Raw genomic sequence first — 21312 nt, 5'->3', positions numbered from 1 at the left:
GAGCTGGTAAAGGTCATATCTTCTGGACCTTTCCATTGTGGAAGATTAGGTTTTACACAATATATCCACTCTAGCATTGCAATTTCCCTAAGTCATCAATAAATTCCTTTACTATATAGAGACTATCCATAAGTTCTGTGACTCTAGAGAACCCTAAGTAAACAATAGTGATGTGTTCTGAATCTGAAACCACAGGTAGCTGCGTCATTGTGGAATGTCTGGCTTTGTGGGATATGCCACCGGTTTTAGCTGCTGTCTCTAATCCTTAACACAATGTTGGAGGTAGCCTTTGCCATTCAGACTTCACAAATGGCAAAACTCCAAGTAGGAAGTTGTAAAATTCTCTCCCTATTTGTGCTGATAAACTACAGGACCGGGACTCTGAACATCAGACTTCAAGCCATCATATATAAAGTCACATATTAAAACATCTGTTAGGGGAAACAAGAAATGATTGTCAGAAGAAGGAAGGGCAAACTTATAAGCCCAGACAAAGACAAACAAAACAAAATGCTTGGAGTTTTCCTTGCAGTAATCATGTGGCTACAAAGCCATGGTGGATATTCAGATCTATTGAAATGAACTAAAGCTACACTGTTACTCAATTTGCTGAGGTCAGGCAAACTTCCTGTTTTTCATAATTTTTGATCAAGCTTACTCTGACCATCATAAAATCATCAGCATTTCCAGTAGTTGCCCCTGAGTATCTAGCCCATGAAATCAATCATTCTTTTTGACACTTCTCAGGAAGTTTAGCTAAATGTAGTTCCTCACAACGCCCAACTATAAAACACTCTTGATTTAATGACTCACAGAGCAAAACAAACTCCTTTTGCCAATAGGATATTCTATGAACTACCCAGGAATATATGTAAATAAATGTTGCACTTCTTCTTGTGCTTTAGTCTGGGGTCCCCAAGCAAATGACAATTGTAGCCCCTTCAGTCTAAAGAAAACATTAAAAAAAAAAAAAAACTTTAGTGTCAAAGGTAAGTGCAAGAAAAGGGGAAAAATAAGATGGGAGTAATTCCTCAAATTCTCAAGTGAACTAGAAACTTACTTAGAGCAAACGTTGCTGTCAGAGACACTGCTGTCATCGATGGCATCACCGCATTCACGTCTCCCACACTCACCCAGAAATTAAGGTACTGACTCCCCTACAACCCCAGGGTGCTTTGCATTGCCCAGCCCTTTCCGCTCTGCCGTTCTCCTACATAGAAACAGACATGGCGCCAGTTGGAATGTCATGATCCTGAAACCCCACTTCCACAGGGATTGGCAGCACTGAGTGGACACTTGGTTCAACCAGCCAGCATGCAAGATGCAGAGACACAAGGCCCCTCATCCCTTGTCTGGCCCCATCAGGCCCATTGTGAGGTGCTCTACAGTTAGATACCACACCAAGGTCCGGCCTGGCAGAGGCTTCAGCCTGGAGGAACTCAGGGTGGCTGGGATCCACAAGAAAATGGCTCAGACCACTAGCATCTCTGTAGACCCAAGGAGGCAAAACGAATCCACTGAATCTGCAGTCCAACGTGCAGCGCCTGAAGGAGTATAGCTCCAAGCTCATACTTTTCCCCCAGGAAGCCTTCTGCTCCTAAGAAGGAAGACAGTTGAAGATCTGAAATTGACCACCCAGTTGACAAGGACCCGTGATGCCCATCCAGAATGTATACAAAAAGGAAAAGGCCAGAATCATCACCGAAGAGAAGAACTTTAAGGCTTTTGCCAGTCTCTGAATGGCCGATGCCAATGCCCAGCTCTTTGGTATCTGAGCAAAAAGGGCGACGGAAGCTGCAGAGCAAGACGTTGAAAAGAAAAAGTAACGTACGGTTGGAGAGTTGCAAAAAAATTTTCCAGAAAGAAAAAGAAAGAGAGAGAGAGAGAGAGAGAGAGAGAGAGAGAGAAACAAAGAAAGAAAAGAAGAAAGGAAGAAACAAAGAAACTAGGGAGGGCACTAGGTTGCAAAATCCCCAAACAGTTTCAAGCCCACTAAGACATACTTTCTCAGCCCATTCTGGGATACATTCCAAAAGCTCTCCTAGTTACCCAATACACCACCTCTTCTCCATGTCTAGCCCTCCCCTCTCCCACCTGACACCCATATCCCTCTAGCCTGTGGTGAGTGGGGTTGGTTCTAAAAGGAAGGTAAGGATATAAACCACTTCCCTAACACCTGGGAAGGAGAACAAAAATACTTTAGCTTAATTTTCATGACTATGAACGAAGAAGGATTGTTTCACTTTGTGCTGTTTAAGTTACTAATATCCTCACTCATCACTTTAATAATTCAGTGCCACATTTGGGAGTTATATTTGTGTGTGTGTGTGTGTGTGTGTGTGTGTGTGAGAGAGAGAGAGAGAGAGAGAGAGAGAGAGAGAGAGAGAGAGAGAATGAGAACAAAAAAATAAAGATTTTAAAAATAAATTACTTAGTAAATCCCAAACTTATAAGACATAAATTTATAACACTTATATAAATTATAAATCTATTAAAAGAAAGTAGAAAGACTTGGAGAAGTATGGCCCTGGCTTTTCATTCTGACTCCCTAAGCACTAGCTGAGCTATAGGACTAGGTAAACAATCAATTTCATCATTGAAATGTAGTAATGATATGACCTCAGAAAGCTGCCAGAAGTTTTAAGACATGATAGCTCCGTAGTTGACGGTCTGAGTAGCCACTGAGGAGTAAAGGGACCTCCTTTACCTTTCTGTAATCTTTCAGTCCGAAAGAATTGTACAGTTTTTGTTGTTGCTGTTATTTTTGCCTTTTCAACAAATTAACAAATGCTTTGAAGTATTACAGTATCATATGATCCAACTTGGAATTTGTGCTGTGTCACATGGACCCCTCATTAAAGGACTGGGCTCAGAATGCAGATTGGTGGTAGAACACTTTGTCCTGGTGTATTAGTTTTCTGTCGCAAACTTCTTTTAAAAGGTATTTATTGTGGCTTTGGGTTACAGAGGGATAAGGGTCCATGAGGATGGGGAGAAAAGGCTGCAAACTGTAAGTAAGCATAACCACACGAACAGGGATGTTTAACTGCAGGCCGGAAGCAGACAGAGCAAACCGGAAGTAGCTTGAGGCTTTAAACTCTCAAAGTCCATCTCCTAGTGAAGAGTTTCCTGCATCAAGGTTGCAGCTCAACATTAGCCTCCCCAAACATTGCCACCAATTGGAGAGCAGATGTTCAACCAAATACCCAAGTCTATGGGGGAACATTTTCCATTCAAAAGACCACGCCTAGGAACACAAAGCTCTGAGTTTGATCACTAGGAACAAAATAGAAGCAGTGACCATCAAGGAAGAGGGAGAAGAAGGACTGACAGCTAAAGGTTGGGGACGGTCTAGAACAAATCAGGATCTTCTGTACAAGACAGGATAGGACTGCTGCTCAAATGAACTCAGCCCCTTTGGTCATTTTGCATGTTGAACTGGAAATGAGATGAAAGCATTATCTGGCCTCCGGAAAGGCAGAGCAAGGTTCACTAACAATGGCATTTACTGAAAATGGAAAAGTTGAGTCACTGTGCCTAAAGCATGAATATATCCTTAATCATTCTGAAAAATGTATACGCCCTTACTTGCAATTCATATAGACAATTAGAATGTATGGCCAAGATGGAAGTGACCTTTGTAGGTGAAAAAAAATGATTCCCAATTCATGGCATTCAAAATATGACTGCTCTCCCAACATTTTACATAGAAGAAATGCAACGCACCACAAAAGTTCACAGAGAATGGCTTTCTTCTGAGTCGTTTGCATTTTCTACATAAAGGATATATGGCACAGCAGCAGTGACTGTGTGATTTCTCTTCACAACTTAAGACTGTCTGTGATCTCTGTTTCAGAGTCCCTTTGCTAACAGAAAGCAGGAGCACAACACTAGCTGGATAAAAAACTGCCCAACCTTGGGAGATTGAGGGTGGGGTATGGGGAATGAAGACAGAAATGCTCGCAAGAAGACATAACATTATCTTACTCCAATACTGTGAAACAACAACAAAATTGTATTCTCTTTTAAAGTCCTTTCCTCTTGCTTAGGACTTGAAAACTGCCCGGCAGTAGTGGCGCAGGCCTTTAATCCCAGCGCTCTGGGAGGCAGAGGCAGGTAGATCTCTGAGTTTGAGGCTAGCCTGGTCTACAGAATGAGTTCCAGGACAGCCAGAGCTAAAACAGAAATCTTGTCTTGAAAAACCATGAGAGAGAGAGAGAGAGAGAGGGAGAGAGAGAGAGAGAGAGAGAGAGAGAGAAGGAGAAGGAGAAGGAGAAGGAGAAGGAGAAGGAGAAGGAGAAGGAGAAGGAGAAGGAGAAGGAGAAGAAGAAGAAGAAGAAGAAGAAGAAGAAGAAGAAGAAGAAGAAGAAGAAGAAGAAGAGAAAGTTGAAAATTACTGTAGAACTAGTTATTCTGAGCAGAATCCTGCAGTCTGTCCTCAGTTCTCATCAAACCTGATTCTTTTGATGTCCATATTCAGCTGCTCCTCAGTCAGCTCTCCCTGCTGGGGAGGGGTTGATTAATTGATGCAAAGGTGAGACCAACTGTAGGTCAGCCTGGAGTTTTCCTTCCTCATCAGAAGAAAAGAGGTTTTGATAAGCTGTCTGTCTGTCTTCAAATCCCATTCATTGACCCATAAAGATGTTGTCAACTGGGTGTCTGGGAATATATTCTGAACTCCAACAACAAATGGAGGACCTGACTGACAAGTGAGAGATTCAGTTAATCTTTAAAACAAACAGAAGAATTCTAGAGATTGAGACCACATGGAAGAGGTTGGAATTATTTAGGTATAAGATAATGTGGAAGGAGGAGGTCAAAAGATAAAGGAAGAGTTAGTGCTAACTTTTGGTAGAAATCAAATTTCATACATTTATAAGGCATCAAAATGGGAGCAAAATTCCATTTGATTACTAATAGAGGTTTGTTCTGACCTTCTGTGAATGGTACGTATACACAGAGTAGACTAGACAGTTTAAAGAGTTACATCTAAGTGACCAACTCATCAAGTTAATCCAAGACTTTCCAATTCGGGCATTGGGTTGTTCACATCTTAGGAATGTCTTTAGTCTATTAACCTTGAGTGGCTGGTTACCCTAAGTTGTTAGTGACTAGTAAAGGTTTTACATGTTTCATTTCCCAGGAGTCTAATAACCTCTAGTGGGTTTTTTTTTTTTCCATTAAAGAAAGAAAGGAACAGTTGAAGAGAATGGACAAGAAACTATGATGAAATATTATACTCAAATTCTGATTGTAGAATTTGGATTTTCTTTCATTTGTTTCAGTCTACAAGAAAAGCCAGGTCTAGAACTTAATTAAAGAGATAGGGTGGGGCATAGTGGGGTGAGGTTTTGTTTTGTTTTGTTTTTTAGATATTTTCTTCATTTACATTTCAAATGCTATCTCAAAAGTCCCCTATACCCTCCCCCCACCCTGCTCCACTACCCACCCACTCCCACTTCTTGCGTTCCCCTGTACTGGGGCATATAAAGTTTTCAAGACCAAGGGGCCTCTCTTCCCAATGATGGACGACTAGGCCATCTTCTGCTACATATGCAGCTAGAGACACAAGCTCTGGGGCTACTGATTAGTTCATATTGTTGTTCCACCTATAGGGTTGCAGACCCCTTCAGCTCCTTGGGTACTTTCTCTAGCTCCTCCATAGGGGGCCCTGTGCTTGGAGCTAAGACGAAAGGATGGACCATCCAAGACTGCCCCACCCGGGAGTCCATCCCATAATCAGCCATCAAACGCAGACAGTATTGCATATGACAGCAAGATTATGCTGAAAGGACCCTGATATAGCTGTCTCTGGTGAGGCTATGCCAGTGCCTGGAAAATACAGAAGTGGATGCTCACAGTCATCTATAGGATGGGGTGAGCTTTTAATCCGAACACTTAGGAAGCTGGGCCAGGTGTATCTCAAGTTCAAGGCCCGCTTGGTCTTCAGAGTGAGTTCCAAGGTAGCCAGAGCTATACAGAGAAAACCTGTCTCTGAAACCAAAACATAAAAAAATGAATTAATTAAAGAGATAAGAGGGGGGAAATCATTAAAAGTTGAGCAGAGGGGCTAGAACAAGTAGTAAAGGAAAACTAATGAAAAGAAAGAAAGGGGATGTGTGTGTGTGTGTGTGTGTGTGTGTGTGTTTCTATATGGATAAAATGTTAATTACACATGGTTCTGTCCCTCAGGAGACATTATCAGATTCCTTGGCTGTTACAACTGGAAGTAGGACATCTGTGTCAACTGAGTCAAAGGAAACAGGTACACATCACATGATGCGTACCAACATCAATAGAACAAAGAACTTCTTGAACCCAAAGTGTCAATAGTGCCAAGGTTATAAAATTCTGACCCAAAGGAGGGGATCGGTAAAGTGCAAACAGGAAGATTATTTTCCCTTAAACCATATTATTCAATGATATTGAAAAATAAAACAATTTTCGAGTATATAAATTGTCTTATCATGCTATAAATATAAATATCATGCTAGGAGAACATGAACAAAAAGCCAATTTATTGCATTGGTCTGCCATTAAACAATCTGACAGACGAGAATAATCCTTCTTCTAAAGTTTTCTGACTTTAATAGGAAAGGGGGTGTCCCACCTCAAAAGCTATAAAAACTACTGTTAAATAGAAATTAAAACAACAATTAGAAAAAACAAAAGTCACCCCGTGGTCACTCCAATCCACTGATTCATTCACTCCACAAGGATAACATGTCTTCAGGCCAGAGTCCATGAAGAAATTGGTTATGAAGATGAAGATTGGTTATGAAGAGTAGCACGCTACTCTGAAGCACAAAAAGACCCCTGACTAAAAGTGAGCATTGTGCAGCCTCAAGAGCATAACACGGAGACCCGTTCTGCTTGAAGGTGCCTCAGAATAGACAATAATTCCCCTAGACCTTAAAACCTGAATAGCTGGTGGATGTGAGAAATCCATCAGAGAAAGTCAAGATAAGGATGATCCAGGCCAAGCTCACTGAAGCATGTGAACAAGATTGAGTTAGGAGAGATCAGTAGTGGGAATGTGAGAGAAGGATTGTGATCTCTCCTAACTCAGTCTAGTCCACAAGCCCCTCCCTCCTTCTGAGCTCTCAGCATATATCACTCAATCCTAAGAGGTGCCTCCATAGTGTATGCCATTTGATAGTGGCCTATAGTTTTGTTGTGGCAACTCTCTGATTATAACTTGGAATATTAGCCATATGTATCATAAACATTCTAAGGCATGCATGGAACAAATCTACATTGCTTAAAGATTACAGAGACTTGATTGCTAAGTCATTGCCCCAAGGCATGGAGTCTAAACGCTACTGAGCTAATAAGACTAAAATATAACAGGGTTGGACCCCAGCCTAGTGATTGAGGTCTGTAATCCCAGCCGTTCAGAAGGGTGAGGCAAAGTGACCACAAACTCAAGGCCTACTTGGGCTACAGAGTAAGTTCAAGCTTAGCCTAGACAACTTGGACCCTGTTCTTGAAATAAGTTGAATTAAGACTAGAAATAAGGTAATACTTTAGTGGGAGAGTACTTGCCTAGGATGCACCAGGCCCTACATCCAAACCCTAATATCAAAAACACCACACACACACACACACACAATGTTGTTGGACATCAACAATCAAAAATAGCTTGTGTGGAGAGAAAAATGTAGTCCTCTGCTGAAGAGGTAGTTTTCAGAAGGAAGAATTTTAAATCAGCCTCCTTTAACTTATATTTGGAGAAATCATATATGTGCTATTTAGCACAAATTAGGCATTGAGCAAACAAGTATATGATTTTAAACATCAGATAACATGCTCACAGACAGTTGACATTAATGGTTATATTTCTTTCATGGATTATTTCATTCTGTGTAACAGTAATCTGTTCGTATGCTTCTACTTTCAACCTTTATAATAAAACATATTTTAGTGGGTACTAATGGTGTGCTCATGTGAGCTATGTAGATAGAGTTCACCCTAGCTGGCATGTTTCATCCTACCTTCTACAGGACACTGGTGGTGGGACCTGGAATTTGGGAAGGGAAGTTTCCTACTCTGAGAAGGAAGACATGAGTTCCTTTAGTGGTCATGGGATCTTTATTAATGGCAGAAGATCTAGTGAGTTTTTGCTAGGATTACCACAGAATTCTAGAATCATGGGAAATCAGCATCCTTAAGTACATCTTCTTCATATCAGCACTTTGTCTAACTCTTTCTCTCTTGAACACGAACATGCCACTGTTCTCACTTTACCTTTTGATATAGCCTATAGAAATAAGCGTCCTTCCCCAAATCACTTTAAAAACTGCATTTTTCTAAACAATGCGAAAATATTATAACTGCTTATTCTATCTGATGAAGTGAAGATAGGCATATTATTGATGATTTTCCATATCTGAAACCAAAGCAAGAAACCTCAAAATGTGCATATTGGGAGGCTGAAGTAAAAGAATCAAGAGGTTGGGGCCAGCCTGGGCTATGTACTATAATAATAAGCTCATTATATGTTAAAATAACACATTTTAAAATAGCTATCTTTTCTAAAACAAATAAAAGTGAGAAAAGTAGCATTTATTTATGGTTGTAAATCTCTTTGATATCCAAGTTGACAGATGAGGTCTCATATTTGCTTGTTGAGTCAATTCATTGGTTAACCATACTGTTCTGGTTAAGGCATAAGAGGAAGTTCTAGCCTCACACAGATTAGTAATCAAAAAGAAAGTCGTTTATCATTTCCTCTTGAGATAATGGCATATTTGTCCATGATGCTGCATCAAAACTATGTAAGAGTATTTGCAGCGTAGGGCTAGAACATGCTATCAAAGACCTGCTGTAACTCACATTTCATATCATGTTTTTACAGAGTCTCTCTCTCTCTCTCTCTCTCTCTCTCTCTCTCTCTCTCTCTCTCTCTCCTATTTCACACATATACAGGAGAGGGTAAAAGCAAGTTAAAGAGACGGAACATCTATACCTTAATTTGTAAATAGAGAAAATGAGGCTTTCCAAAAATCACATCCCTGACCTTGACAAGAATACACAAAAAAATGGCTTGCACCCAGAATAGAACTCTATGTCTGCAACCCCTATCTAACACCTATTCATAAGCACATGCCGAATGCTAGGATGTTTATGACATAAACATCACATATAAGGAAAATAGGATTTATATATTATGCTAAATGAATTACCTAAGACCACACTGTGGACTTTTGACTTTAATGTTCCACATTTCATAGAAGTCTGCAACACAATTCTCATCTAAGAACAAGAATGCCATTTCTTTGTTCATTTATATTAGGAATAAAATCTAAACAGGAAGGTATTTAATTTTATTAAAATAAAATACCAGTCATCTCATAAACATTTTTATTTTTATTAGCACACAGTCTATGTGAGGTGGTGGCACACACCTTTAATCCCAGCATTAGGGAGGCAGACGCAGGAGAAACACTAAGTTTAAGGCCAGCCTGGTCCAGGATGGCTAGGGCTACACAAAGAAAGTGTCTGAAAAAACCTAGCATACAATCATGCACACGGAAATATATTAATTCCTGGTTTCTATGTTAATGACTTGAAACAGTGCAAGATTTTACCCAAGTTCAATAGTGATGAACCAAAATTCTGGAAACCTAAAACAGCCAGTTTCACATATGGCCTGAAGTCTGAGCCTTTCAGCTCACTTTCCCTGATAAAGTAAACATTTACTTGTAACTACCTAAGTAGTTTCTTGGCCCATCGCTTCATATCATTACATTCTCTCCAAAACCAACCCCCTACTTTCACAGAAAGAGTGAAGCCTGGAGCCTCATCTTTAGTCAGTCTAATGTAGAATCTGAAATAGATTCTTTAAGCTTTGGCCATTTATTCTCCCATAAGATGATTGGTAGGAAATTGATATCATGCTTGACAACTGGGCTCCCTTCTGAGAAACACATTGCTAGGTGATTTTATAGATCTGCAAACATTACAGATTATGACAAACTGCATGGTCAAGTCTACAAACACATCTAGATCAAATGGTACACACTATTGTTCCCAGGTTACCAACATGTATAATATGTTACCATCATGTATACTGTACTATATATATATGAAGTGCCATAGCAACTAGAACATAGCAGTAAGAATTTCTGTACCTAACACACTTAAACTTAAAAAATGAACAGTAAAAATATAATGCCAGGTACTGCTAGGGTACTTTCTGTGAGCACAGTATGCCGGTCTGAAAGATGCTCTGAATGGTTTAAGGACAGAATAGTGCATAAAAGTAAAACCTAAGGCAACAAACAACATTACAGGTTGCTGCAAACTTTATAAACAATAGATCTATAAAAAATGTTTTTTCCTAATTATAAACCAATCATAATATATTATTATTTTTACTTCCTTGTACTAGCTCTTAGCTTAAAATAAAAGCATAGGGCTGCTAAGACAGCTCAGTTGTTTAGAGTATTTGCCTTGTAACCCTGAGGTGGAGAAGGGGAACTCCCTTCTGTTCAGTTGCAAACCGGACTGGCTTACTTGGCAAACTGAAAACCAGTACAGACTCAGTCTCAAAAGCAAGGGGAAGGTTGTCCTTGGCCTGACAAAGCACTGGCCCCTTCTTCTTCCTCCCCATCCTCCCCCCTTCTCCTCTTTTATCTACTGAGGATCACACCCAAGGCTTCACACATCCTAGGGTAAACCCCAACTTGTTTACAAATTTGAGATAACTTGCTAGGTTTGCAATCTTCCTGCCTCAGACTCCTGAGTGCTAGGTACTGCACTTGGTATGACAGGTGTGCTGTATTTTTGGATGTCTGACAGTACTGGACTATACCAGCATCAACATGAACGCAGGAATAAATACAACTTCCATGGTGTTACAATGGCTACAATGCTGCAAAGCAACAGAAAAAAAAATATGACTCTGTACAGTTCTTTACAGTACTACCATCATGTATGTGGACTATTATAGACTGAATTATATGACATCACATACATACACACACATATGATATATAACTGTATGATATAAAGCAGTGTTGTTGGTAAAGACACATACTAGGTATAGATATAGTGTAGCAATTGTAGCTTGTTTTATTCCTGTGGACCCTGAGGGTAATAGTCAGATAAAAGGTTGTGCATGTATAGTACAAATTCTTGGCAACATTAATTATTATACTATTGACAATTACCTAGTTATAATCAATACTGTTTATTATAGTCACAAATCCATGTCCCATTTTAATCACAGTCACAGACTACAAGGCTATATTGTTCTTTCTCTGTTTAGAGATTTCTCACTCAAAGATGGCTTTAGTTTTGCATCTCAGATCTTTTTGCACATATACCAGTATATAGTTTTGTACATATACCAGTGTATAGTTTTGTACATATACCAGTATATACTTTTGTACATATAGCCAGCTGCAAAACCGAGATAGTTTTATTACTTGATAACCAATTGTTAAATATTAATCACACATGGTAGCATTTGCCTGTGAATTGGACAAAAACAAGTAGATGCATTTCTTTCCTTTAAGTTGGAGGATAGATGGGTTTTAAGATCTTCAGTTGTTGATGACTATATTAGTTTCTTTTCTGTTGCTGTGGTTAAACGCCACGACCAAAGGAACTTATAAAAGAAATAGTTTATTTTGGCTGACAGTTCCAGAAGGCTAGAGTCCATAATCGTAGGAACAGTATGGCATCAGGGAGGTAGGCATGGAGGCTGGAATAGAATGCTGAGAGCTCATATCCTCTATGGTAAGCATGAGCCAGAGAGAGAGAAAGAGAGAGCTCCAAGTTTGCCTCTGGTGACACACTCCCTCCAACAAGAACAAGTCTCCTAAACCTCATCATCTGCACCAACTGGAAACCAAACCCAGCCACTCAAATATAAGAGCCTAGGAGGAGCATTGACATTCAGACAACATTGTAACCTTGCCTCATTTCATCATAGGTCTTATCACTGCAGGAGATGGAAATAGCAAGGGTGAAAAAGTCACGGAATCTCAGGCCTAAAGAATGACCATTTATGGTAGACCAGAAGTCCAGGAAGAGTCTACACCACTCCCTAGGAGAAAAGGCACTTGCTCAAGGGCTCAGCTAGTTTGAAACCCTGTAGGAATTTGACTCCAGGCCTCTGATGCTGTGACCCATGAGTCTCATTTTATTCTTGTCATTCGGGAATCTCAGGAAACTGGGATGAAGGGTGTGAATAACTGCTCACAGCATCCTGCTGCCATTATTCTCACGCAACATAAAGGATGCCATTTATTTTATTATCTGAATGATGAAACATTGATCTTAAATTCAGTTCACAAAAGAACCGCACTTTTTGCTCACATTCAGAGATAAAGCAAGAATTCAGAAGAGTGAGCAGTCTCTTGCTCATTCACAAGTAATGTTGTGTCTTGGTGAACATTGTCTGAAAACAACTCCTTGTCTCGGTGATGATACCAAAGCAAATGATAGGTTTGTGTTGTTATTGGGGGTGTTCTTTTTTGTTTGTTTGGGTTGTGTGTGTGTGTGTGTGTGTGTGAGAGAGAGAGAGAGAGAGAGAGAGAGAGAGAGACATTGATTTGGGAGTAGTCAGTTAAGATGTAATGAAGAATTTTCACTAGCCCTCCTCTCAGCCAGGATTTTGTGAGAAGTTAGAAGGAAATGAAGTTGTCAATTGCTGGTAGCCACCTCGGGACAGTACTGAAGAGGTTTGAGTCATTGTTCCCCAGTTAGTTTCTTCTCAGCTGAAATCTACTCTAGCAACTCACTAACTTCTCCCACTGTTTCCCTTTCCTAACAACATGGCTTTTTTTTGATTAGATAAAAGCTAAGCTTGGATCTCCAGGGGAAAGACTATTTAAAGATGCTACCTCCATACCCCTCACCCCCACCCCAAAACACACACACACATGCACAGGTTGAAAGTACTGGAGTCAGAACAGGACATATCAAGGCCAAGTTCTCAGCACAAATGAATTTGCCCCAGAGGGACAAAAGGCAGGGAATAAGAGAGGATGTCAGGAAACAGAGGATGAGGGAGAAGGGAAAAGGAACAAAGGACAGGGAAGAAGGGATATTTGCTCCAGAGAGACAAAGGGTAGCCTATAGATAGAGAAGAGACAGACATGATCTATAGGCAATTGGCAGTTTATAAAGGGAAAAGGGGAAACCTTGTGTTAGGATGAATTGGTGTGCTTTGATTAGACAATTATAGTACTCAAAAGAGTGCTTTTAGTTGTTGGATTTCAATACTTTGATAGCTGGACCTTGGTGGTCAGCCTCAGGAATAAGTGGTCAAATAAGGATGTAGACCTTGGTGGCTAGCTTTAGCAATGATATCTATGGTTTAACAAGGAGGAGGGAAGGGGGAAGAGCCAAGCCTACCAGGCCATATTTGACATGCTTGGGTTTGTTAGGGTTCTTCAGGGTTTCTCTGTGTAGCCCTGCCTGTCCTGGAACTCACTCTGTAGACTAGGTTGACCTCAAATTCAGAGATCTGCCTGCTTCTGAGAGTGAAGATGTACACCACCCCAACCCAGCCACTAACTTCTACTTTAAAGAGGAAATTATAGTGGTGGAGGAGCAGACCCAAGCTCTAAAAGTAGGACTGAGACACAGCTATGGTTTCCTGTAAACAGGAGACTTGCGACTTCCCTCCTGATAAGTGTCTCTCTGCCTTTGTTGAAAAATGTTGTAGTGTCACTCACCTATTTTAACAGCTGCCTCCCTTTTGCAGCTCTTTCCCTAACGGCTTGACCTATAGCTGTGAGGGATAGGACAGCTTGGTCTTTGCTCTGCTCAGATCAAAACTGTAATTTCATTACAGTACACACAACAGATCACATTTCACAAATCCCATCTCGGTTCATCCCCAGAGCTATTCAGGAGAGAAGATGGTGTCATTGTCATTGTTTCAAAAACAAGGAGGAAGACTTGGGTTATCTGTTCAAGCTATCTGAGATCAAGGTAGCCAGTTATCCTGATCAAGTGTGCCATAGGGCAAAAAAAAACGACTTTCAGAAGTCTCTAATGAAGCCAGAGTTTCAATCTGTGTGGTGATCCTCGGTATTTTTCTATCTGCTTGGCAGAGTCCTTCCCCACATGAGATCTGATTAATCAGTGTCATTGGCTACTCTGAACACTTAGTTCTTATACCCCTGTGTGAAAATAGGCTGATCTCACAGCTCCTGACTACATGTAAGATAAGACTGGTGCTAAAGGCCCTCTTTCTTTCTTAACTTAACCCATCCTGGTTGTTTGTTTCTCTGACCTATAAATAGCAAGGCTTCCCTTATCATTTAGGCTCAGATTAAGCATTCCTTCCCCTTGGAAACTTAATTGGCGGGCAGCATTGCCTTCCATGTCTCCCTAGTTCATCGCCTGGCATAAGGGACACCGCTCACACAGCAGATGTAACTCTCAGCAGAGCTGGATTCTCCAAGAGCAGGCTAAGCGTGTTTCTGGGGCACCGGAAAAAATGGAGGCACCACATTATTTTTGGAGAAATTAACAAATTACTATTTTTCAACTACAGAAGGAATTATTTGGGGACACAAGAGGGTCTTGTCATTCTATTACTTAACTTACATCCAATGTTGGTTTTACTTCATCTTATTTTGTCTTTTGGCACTGTTGGGAATTGAACCTAAGACTTGGCACAAGCTAGGCAAGTGCTAATCTACTGATTTACAGACACAATTTAACATTTTCTTTTTATCATCATCATCATCATTATTATCATTATTATAAAAGAAGAGAGTCCTGGGCCCGCCAGGTACCACTAAACTCACTCTGAAGCACATACCAGCTGGGATGTTTGCATGACCAGTCACTTGCCATGCCTGGATTGTCCAGCAGATCTACAAGATAAGGTTATACCTTAAACTCCTCTCAAAATTTGTCTAAATTGGATAGAATAAGTCAAACAGATATGAAGTCACTGCCCTGAAAGAATTTTTTATACTTGCATGACTCCAGAAACAAGGCACATGGGTAAATGTGGAGGTCATTCAGAACGGGAGAGACTGGAGATGAAGATGGCAAAAGCCATGTGGTTTCTGAGAAAACAACAAGGCAAGGAAAGGGGAGAGGAAAATCAAAACTGGTTTAGGATTGGTTCATTTGAATAGGGAATTAACAGGCTCTGCAGTATAGGGACAATGTCCTAAACTATCTGGTACTTGGCCCTGGGCTAAGGCTGAGGTGTCAGTTAGGGCTTGTGTGGTACATTGGTTAATTCTGCATGTGAGCAGCATGCTATCTGTACTGAGAGAGAACTCTCTTACCAAAACCTTGAAACTCCAGAAGGCAAAGCACAAAGCATCAGGAACATGGAAAGATGGAAAGGCAAAGAAGATTATATATATACAATTATTACTCTGCCACGAGGAAGAAAAAAATGTATGCTATTTCTAAGAAAATAGATGGAAATAGATATCATCATGTTAAAGTAGTCTCTTAGAAAAATATCATATTTTCTCTCATAAGAGGAATTTAGACAAGAAGTACATATAAGTAGGGAAAATGGAATAGATGAGGACAGGGGTAATGACAAGCGAGAGTGATCAAAGAATATAATATACATACTGAAAATGACACACCAAAATCTAATCTTTTATATAATTAAAAAATTATGATTTTTAAAGAGAAGGTAGTCTGGTATGATAACATATGCCTGTAATTCCAGAACTTGGAAGGCTGATCCGTGAAGACATTGAGTTAAAACAACCTAGACTACATACAGAGTCCCAGACCAGCCTGAACTATATATGTGTAGAGCTGGTCTCAAAAGAGTGGATAGGGTGGGGGACTAGTAATAGACCACTTACCCAGCATGCAATAGGCAACAGCACATAATGAATGAATGAATGAATGAATGAATGAATGAATGAATGAATGAGTAATTAAGAAAAATGGTACACCCAGACATTAAATCTTTGACCACTGACATCTCACACCTAGAAAAGAGGAGAGGGCACCTGACTTTCTGTTTGTGCTGTTTATTTAGATATATATTTCCACTATACAGTTCAAGCTAACCTCTGAAACTCAACAGCCCACAGGTATCACTGGGATTAGAGCCCTTCCCACACTAGACCCTATCAATCTTTTTTAAGAGTCAAGAAAAGTATTTCCCAAATGTTTGCTTCTCCTAATCCATTGATTATTGTTCCACGTGTCCTTCAGCAATGACAAAAGCAATGGTTGCCATAGGAGAGCTCAAGTTGGTGCTGATTTACAGTTGGGGTCTGGAGAAAACTCCAGGCTGCCTTAACATTTATGTGCCAAAGATCTCTAGAGCCAATAGTTTTTTATTGACAAAAGTGAAGGCATCTTGCTTTGGTCAGCAACCTGTACAAGGAAGAGTTCATGTTATGAAAAATAGTGTTTCTCAAAGATGCCTGTATCTTTGTGTGTGTGTGTGTTTATGAAGCTTTTATTTTTTTCAATTTTTAATTTTTTTGTTTGTTTGTTTGTTTTTCGAGACAGGGTTTCTCTGTAAGGCCCTGGCTGTCCTGGAGCTCACTTTGTAGACCAGGCTGACCTTGAACTCAGAAATCTGCCTGCCTCTGCCTTCCGAGTGCTGGGATTAAAGGCGTGCGCCACCACGCCCGGCCCAATTTTTAATTTATTTACATTTCAAATGTTATTCCCTTACCCGGTTTCCCCCCTCCCAGAAACCCCCTATCCCATTCCCCCTCCCCCTGCTTCTGCTTCCCCCCTCCCAGAAACCCCCTATCCCATTCCCCCTCCCCCTGCTTCTATGAGGGTGTTCCCCCACCTACCTACCCACTCCTGCCTCCCTGTTCCAGCATTCCCCTACACTGGGGCATCTTTCAAGTCTTCATAGGACCAAGGACCTCTCCTCCCATTGATGCCTGACAAGGCCATCCTCTGCTACATATGCAGCAGGAGCCATGTGTACTCCTTGGTTGATGGCTTAGTCCCTAGGAACTCTGGGGGGTCTGGTTGGTTGATATTGTTGTTCTTCCTATGGGATTGCAAACCCCCTTCAGCTCCTTCAGTCCTTTCTCTAACTCCTCCATTGGGGACTCCACAGTCAGTGCAATGGGTGGCTGAGAGCATCAAATTTTGCATTTGTAAGGCTCTGGCAGGGCCTCTCAGCAGATAGCTATATCTGAAAGATGCCTGTATCTTAACCCATAGAAGTGGTGAATACATTGCCTTATATGGTGTGATGGTTTGTATATACTTGGGCCACGGAGTGGCACTTTTGGAAGGTGTGGCCTTGTTGGAGTAGGTGTGCCACTATGGGCTTTAATACTCTAGTCATAGCTGCCTGGACATGAGTATTCTGCTGGCAGCCTTCAGAGGAGGATGTAGAATTCTCAGCTCCTCCTGCACCATGCCAACCTGGATGCTGCCATGTTCCTGCCTTGAGGATAATGGAATGAACCTCTGAACCTGTAAACCAGCACCAATTAAACCTGGTCATTTATAGGACTTACCTTGGCCATGGTGTCTGTCCAGAGCAGTAAAGCGCTAACTAGCACATAGGGCAAAAAGAATTTTCAAGAAGTGACTGAAGTTTAAGACCTTAGAATGGGAAAAAAACCTGGGTGGATAATGTAATCACAAAGTCCTCTTAAGAGAAATAGGAGTTGACCTCAGTGACAGAGATAAGAAGGTACTACTGTGCTTCTGGCTTTTGGTATAAAACAATGTGCTCCAAGGAATGCAGGCACCACTGTGGCCTCCAGATAAGCAATTGTAACCTCTCACCTCCAGAACTATGGCACTGCTTGGAGCCAGAGAGCTGTCGTGGTGTCTGCAGCAGCAGGAGGGGCTCAGGGCATGGCTGCTCTTTGATCAGGTTCTGTTTTTATTAGTCAATACAGTCCAGGGACAACTCACACCTTTACTGAGTTGGGAAATACAGGATGTCTCCACGCTTGCTGTGGATTTCCTCTTGAAAGCTGCCCAATCTCGACCCCTTGTGATGGAGCTCTCCTGGGTTGTCACACTATCCCAGTCCATGTTTCTCCCACTGGTGCTGTCTTCAGGAAGTTTGCTTCCCAAGGTTAAGATCCTCAAGGGCCATACACAAGAAGTAAACCCTCCCCCGACCTCAGACCAGCTTTATTCCAAATTATAGCATTTTACCTGTTATAGGAACAGAGAAAGGTTTTCCTTTTAACCCAAATCACTAAAATACTTATCTATGAGGAAGAGAAAAAAAGTTATTTCCAGTCAAAACATAATAATGCATCTTTACTTTAAATTCGAATGTTGACCATCTGTAATAGAAGGAAGCTTGGGTCTTCAACTTAACCGATCATGGCTGTTAAGAAAGTGAAATGTTAAATTTAGCTTAGCCTATCTCATCTAACTGCATTTTATAAACATTCTAAGCCCTGTTTTCTTCATCACAGCAAAGATACTATCTCTTCTGCATCCTTTTAGCAATGGTTTTAATTTGGTAAATTAATATGTTTAATCCCTTAAACCATGCTTCTTAAACTGCCACCTCTAGACTTGCTACATCAGCAACTTCAGGGCAAATGCAACAGCAAAGGTCACACTGTAGTCCTACAGAATTAGAAACACTGACCACGGCTAAATATACCCTGTCAGATCATGTAAAACTTGGTTTAAGCTTGCCTGATGCAAAGGTTAAAACTCAAGTCACTGTAGTTTGTTAGGGTGTGACATACATATTGAGATATTATTAAAATACTACCAAACTTAAAACACAAAAAGACTGCTGGGCATTTTGCATCACTGTTAGAGTTCCAAGTGTGTTTTGGACAGGTTACTTCAACAGTGGCTCAGAATCCTTGGATTAAAACATAAAATAAAAGACAAAAGCAAGCAAGCTTTACTTTTAAGTCAGTGGTAAACGGCATCTTTAAGAAAGAGAGACAGAGAAGAAACCATAAAAAAGGTTGTTTCTTCTTTTCCTACTACCTTATGCATGTGTCTCATAATCATAACACTGCAGAACACTACCAATCTGCACATCTATTCTAATCTGAATAGCTGCATCCCCATTCATATTTTGAAATGTGCAAATGTGATCATTTTAGTATTCAAGGGCTTTGGGCAGTGATTAGGTCACGAGGGTGAGCCCTCTGGATTGTAGCCTTTGCAGAAGAGGTTCCAGGAAGGTACCTTGTCCTTTCCACAACTGAGGATGTAGAAGTTCCTTGTGTAAAGAAGCAACCATTCACCAGGCAATCTCCCCATCTCCTGCTTTACTCATGATTCCTCTGAGTCTACAACTGTCATGGTTTGTATATTCTTGGGCCAGAGAGTGGCACCATTTGGAGGTGTGGCCTTGTTGGAATAGGTGTGACCTGGTTGGAGTAGGTGTGTCACTGTGGGTGTGGGCTTAAGACCCTCACCCTAGTTACCTGGAAATCAGTCTTCAACTAGCAGCAGCCTTTGGATGAAGATGTAAAACTCTCATCTCTGCCTGTGCCAAGCCTGCCTGGATACTGCCATGCTCCCACCTTGATGATAATGGACTGAACCTCCAAACCTGTAAGGCAGCCCCAAGTAAATGTGTTTTATTAGATTTGCCTTGGTCATGGTGTCTGTTCACAGCAGTAAAGCCCTAATTAAGACCATGGGTTTGTTTTTGAGTCAGGGTCTCATATGTAGCCTCAGCTGGCCTGGAATTTACTATGTAGACTAGGCTGGCCTGGAACTCACTAGGTGTATATCAGGCTGGTTTTGAACTCATAGAGATCTGCCTGTCTCTGAATACCCAATACTGGGATTAAGGGCTTGTGCCACTGAACACACAAGCTTCTGCAATTGTGAGAGTAAGTGTTTGCTGTTTACAACAATCTAATGTATGATGTCTTATTACACTGGTCTGGATGTCTGCTAGCCCACTAGCATCACTGAGGCAGGGAAGCTTCCAAGGCCCACTGCATCCTCTGACTGTAACAGAGCACACGCTGCAAACAGAATCTCGGCAGGGATATGTGGTCGGAATCTTCCTCTAGCTTGTCAAGGCGGGCTCTCGTATACATGGATGAGTGAATGAAACCATTATATACTCAGAACCCCATTCTCACAGTCAATGCACATTCTGGTATACCATATAGTTTTTCTGGAAATTAGATTTGGGTTAGTGCCAAAGGAATTTCTCTTGCAATAATTTGGTTATAATAATAATTTTAAAAAAAGTTAAAGAACTTTTGCACAGGCTACTTCAATTAGAATGAGGAAAGGTTGTACCTGAGCCAAGACAAAAGTCTATATTCCGTGAATTCTGAACTAAAACAACTTAAAATAATGACCAATGATATTAAACGTTTAGCACAATAGAATATTAGGGAATGGTAGTATACATGTTTCCAGAGAACAATAAATAACAGTTAATAATGACCTTGACTCCACAAATCTGCCATTCAGTGCATCTCTCCACTTATTTCTCCTGAAGTGACTTTCATGTGAAATCTTTTAGAATATGGCTGATTTCTTGAGAAGATTCCAGACTGTGTCGTTCTCTAATTGGATATATAGAGAAGCAAATCTTGGGGGTGGGGGGGGGTGGGATTGTTTTCTTTTTCTCTTTTCCTTTCCTTTAAATATTATGTTACTTAACAGTTTGTTTATGAAAGAGAAACAGTAACGTAACATGTTTCTCAGGAAAGCAACTATGTTGCAATTAGATTTGCCTAGCTAAAGTTCAAGACCTCTCCTTACTGTTGCTTTTGAGAGACTGGGAGTTACAAAATCCCTGGAAAGCAGACCAGGCAGGCTTTGTAATAGAGGTGGCCAGCTTCTTCCTTACCCTCCTGACAGGAGACAAAAACCTGATAGCTTAAACCAGTGGTTCTCAAACCTTCCAAATGCTAGGATCTTTTAATACAGCTCTTCGTATTGTGCTGACTTCCAACCATAAAATTATTTTTGTTTCTACTTCATAGCTGTAACTTTGGTACAGTTATGAATAATAATATAAATATCTGATATGCAGGATATCTCATATGTGACCAATGTAGGGGTTTTGACCCACAGGTTGACAACTGCTGACTTAACCCAAAGGCTTTTAGGCTTTTTATCTCCACGAGTCCACCCCTTGCTGATGGACTGGCTAGACAACGCCTGCTCAGGACATGCCACACAACAGTCCTGAGGCAATCAAACCTTCTGGCTTTCTTCAAACGGACCAATCCTAAATTGGGGGGGGGGGGTGCAGGGGGGGTGCAGGGGGGGGGAGGAAAATTCTTCAGACACTGTCACATGAAAAAGAAACTAGATTGTTTTCAGCTTTCTGCATCCCCGCCCCCGACCCCTTGCTTTCAGAGGGTCTTTTTCTCTGTGTATCTGCTCCATGTGTGTTTCCTCGCC

The 21312-nt window shown here is 40.9% G+C and overlaps 1 pseudogene; it reads left to right on the top strand.

Annotated features, from left to right (window-relative positions):
* Nucleotides 1–1246: 1246 nt before the first annotated feature.
* Nucleotides 1247–1826, top strand: Gm20942 (annotated as a pseudogene).
* The last annotated feature ends 19486 nt before the right edge of the window (nucleotides 1827–21312 follow it).

The sequence above is a fragment of the Mus musculus genome, chromosome 16 (assembly GCF_000001635.26).
Source record: "Mus musculus strain C57BL/6J chromosome 16, GRCm38.p6 C57BL/6J".
In the NCBI taxonomy this organism is placed as follows: Eukaryota; Metazoa; Chordata; class Mammalia; order Rodentia; family Muridae; genus Mus; species Mus musculus.
The sequence above is the reverse complement of the archived record's forward strand: the minus strand, read 5'-3'. Positions and strand labels throughout refer to the sequence as shown.